Source organism: Leptonychotes weddellii, chromosome X (assembly GCF_054177405.1).
Source record: "Leptonychotes weddellii isolate Sample4059 chromosome X, ASM5417740v2, whole genome shotgun sequence".
Lineage (NCBI taxonomy): Eukaryota > Metazoa > Chordata > Mammalia > Carnivora > Phocidae > Leptonychotes > Leptonychotes weddellii.
In genome coordinates, this window is record NC_138385.1 from 13,968,735 (window position 1) to 13,972,554 (window position 3,820).

A 3,820-nucleotide genomic window follows, 5' to 3' on the forward strand; every position below is an offset into this window, starting at 1 on the left:
ACTGGCCGTTGCCAGGGTCCAACTGTCTGGGTGAGTACCCCGAGCGCTATTTTTTCCTTTTCACGCACAGATTGAAGGGTTTTTCTACATCTGGTAGGCCCAGGGCTGGAGCCCACCCCAGGGCAGTCTTTATCTCTGTGAAAGTGGCTTCTGCTTCGTCAGTCCAGGCAGGGGGTTCTTGATCAGGTCCCCCTAAGAGATCATAAACGGGTCTTGCTATTTCCGAGAATCCAGGGATCCAGGTGCGGCAGAATCCTGCAGCCCCCAGGAATTCTCATAGGCCCCTTTTTGTCTGGGGCTGTGGCAGGGAGACGATGACCCTTTTCCTCTCTGGCCCTAGTTCTCTCTTCCCTTGGGTGAGGAGGAAACCAAGGTATCAGACCTGTTGTTGGCAGATTTGTGCCTTCTTCCATGAGGCTCAGTATCCCGAGTCTGACAGGAGCTCTAGGAGGGCTTTGGTGCCTTTTGTGCAGTCTTCTTGTGTGTCACTGGTGAGGAGGAGGTCATCCCCATACTGGAGGAGGGTGCATCGTGTGGCCTCTCTTGGGAAGCTGGCAAGGTCTGCGGCTAGCACTTCCCCAAAGAGGGTTGGTGAGTTTTTAATTAGCAATAATCGCATCTCGGATAAACCTCATTGGCTACGATACTGCCACTGTGCAAAGCTGTTGGTGAGTTTTTTTGTTGTTTTTTTTTTTTAAAGATTTTATTTATTTATTTGAGAGAGAGAGAATGAGAGACAGAGAGCATGAGAGGGAGGAGGGTCAGAGGGAGAAGCAGAGTCCCCCCCGAGCAGGGAGCCCGATGCGGGACTCGATCCCGGGACTCCAGGATCATGACCTGAGCCGAAGGCAGTCGCTTAACCAACTGAGCCACCCAGGCACCCCTGTTGGTGAGTTTTTAAACCCCTGTGGGAGGTGCATGCAAGTCAGGTGCATCTGGCGCCCTGTATCAGGTTCAGTCCATTCAAAGGCAAACACTGGCTGGCTCTAGGGAGCTAAGCAGAGGCAGAAGAAGGCATCCTTCATATCTAGGCAAGTGAACCATCTGGCTGACCCTGGGATTTGGCCGAGGAGGGTGTATGCATTCGGGACCACTGGGTGCAGAGAGATGGTCACCAAGTTGATGGCCCGCAGATCCTGAACTGATCGGTATCCCCCTCCTGGCTTCTTGACTGGCAGGAGGTGGGTATTCCAGGCTGACTGGCACTCGACTAGAATACCTGCTTCTTTGAGTTTGGTCAGATGTTCTTGGATGCTGATCTTAGCTTCTTGTAGAAGGGGGTATTGCTTTTGCCTCTGAGGTTGGGCTCCTGGGATCATTCAACAATGACAGGGGCCCAATTCCGGGCTAGTCCAGGTGGGTTGTTTTCAGCCCATACTGAAGGGAAGGTGAGTCTGAACTCCTGTGGGCTGCTCGGTTGGGCCTGGCACAGGATAGCCTCCATTCTTCTTCCCTTGGTGTGGTAATGGCTAGTATTAGAGACCCCATCTTCTCTTGCCTTGGGTTCAATCGGAGGCTAGTGTGTCCAGTGGGCTCAAAGGTTATCTGAGCCCTAAGCTTGGAGAGTATGTCTCGGCCCAGGAGAGGGATGGGGCGATCAGGCAGATAAAGGAATTCGTGTCGGACCTTGTGGCCCCCGAGTTCGCAATGGCGAGCCTGGCAAAAGGGCTGTTGTATCGCCTGCATCCCGGTGGCCCCGAGGATGGTCACAGTCCTTTTGCTGAAAGGGGCCACCGGGGAGGTGACAACAGAGTGCTCGGCCCCAGTATCAACCATAAAAGTCACTGGTTGGCCCCCCACCTTCATGCTGACCATGGGCTCATGGGGGCCAAGGAGGAAAGAGCCTGGTCCCCCTTAGTCTGAGTCCATTCCCGCAAGGCCTATGAGGTCCTCCTCTCGGGGTTCTTCCGTGTAGCGGCTGGGTCTTTGAGCCTTTCCCCAGCTGGGACATTCGTTTTTCCAATGCCCTTTCTCTTTACAATAGACACATTGATCCCTTGCCAAGGGGGTTCTGGGTTTCCCCTGTTTTGGTGGCTTGGGTCTCCCCATCTTTGTGTTGTCCTTTTCTTTCAGGGTGGTGGCAAGGAGGCTGACTTTCTTTTTCATCTTTTTGTTGGCTTCCCATTCGGCTGCAACCTCCCTGTTCATGTAGACCTTATTGGCAATCTCTATTAGTTGGGTGATGTTCATCCCGGCAAAGCCCTCTAGTTTCTGAAGTTTCTTTCTGATGCCTGGGGCGGCCTGAGCCACGAAGGAGGTGTTTACCATCTGTTGGCTTTCCTGTGCCTCGGGGTCAAATGGAGTGTATATCCTGTAGGCTTCACATAGTCTTTCATAGTAGTCCCCCGGGGACTCCCCTGGTTGTTGATTGACCGAGGATACCTTAGTCATGTTCATGGATTTCTTAGCTCCTGCCCGGATTCCCCAGAGGAGGGCCTCTTGGTATCAGCAGATGTGGGCCTGTCCCTCGGTTGTGGTGAAGTCCCACGCTGGGCACTCTTCGGGTGCAGCCATATTAGCCCAGGCAGCAGGGTCATGACTCCCGCTGGTGCGTGCTCTTCCAGGTACTGCCGTGCACCTTTCATCGTTCTCCTCCTTGCCTCTGTGTTAAACAGGGTACGGAGTAACTGTTGGCAGTCTTCCCAGGTTGGCCAATGAGTGTGGAAGAAGGATTCTATGAGGTCTACCATAGTCTGTGGTTTCTCAGAGTAGGATGGGGTGTTTGTTTCCAGTTGAGGAGGTCGGTGGTGGAGAAGGGCTGATAATACATCATGGAACGGCCGGGTTGGACCGTCCCGTCTTCATCGTGCCTCTCGGGTTCCCGCGTCTCTCCTACTGGCATTTGGAGGGTGCTTGCTCCCGGCCTGGGGCGCAGCCTGGCTGCTGGTCCTGGGGAAAGCGGATCTTTTGGGCCTGGGGCCACCGGTGAAACTGATGGCAGCGGAGTGTCTGGAGCTGAAGGGCCAGTGTAGACAGTCTTGGGGGTACATACGGTGGGGGCAGGGTCGGTTCGTCCTTGGGATCTAGGTTAGGATTTGTGGAGACTGGGGCTTTTGCTGATTTTCTTTAGGTCACTTAGATGAGGCAATTAAGACTCTGGCATGTCCCTGCCTATTGCAAGTGAAATCGCACCCAGGGTGTAAGGGTCTGGGCAATTCCTAGCCAGGAGTCAATGTACGGAAACTGGTCAGGGTGTCCTGGTTCTCCTGTTAGGACTCGCCATACTCGACGAATCGTTGGGACATCCAATGCCTCTTCTAAGGCCACCCAACATCAAAGGTGGGCCATTCCAATTCGCATAGGGTTCTCAACTTGCCGGGGTACATCCTGACTCCATAGTCTCCCAACAACCCCTTCCTGAAATTTTTGATTATGGTCTCTAGAACCATAGGTTTACTCTGCCCTGACCCCATGGTGATGTCCCCGTGTGCGGTGGCGCAGAGACAGACAAAGGGGGGGCTGCCTCCTGAGGTGAGGAGACCAATCAGATGCCCGTCTGGCCGTGTCCCAAAGGAGCTTAGGTGAGGCTTAGCCGTAGTGGTCTCAGTGTTGTGACTTACGATCGGAAACTATTCTGATCCCGCCACAGACTGTATGCCGTTCACCACAGAATCGCCTACAGGCCCACTCAGACTCTGTAGGCGTCTGGGGACCTTAAGGGTGCCCGCCCGTGGAGTCACAGAATCAGTCTGCTTGAGCAAGCCGGGTCGGACTGCACATTCACTCACACATTCACACTCCAGAAGTTATTATATTCCCTCCCTGGGAATCCCTACCTGGGAGACCTCTAAGAGGTCTCTGGGAGGTGATCAGGCTCCCC

At 54.1% G+C, this 3,820-nt stretch overlaps 1 pseudogene; it reads right to left on the minus strand.

Annotated features, from left to right (window-relative positions):
• Nucleotides 1-539: 539 nt before the first annotated feature.
• On the minus strand, nucleotides 540-664 carry LOC145718005 (U4 spliceosomal RNA; annotated as a pseudogene).
• Nucleotides 665-3,820: the final 3,156 nt, after the last annotated feature.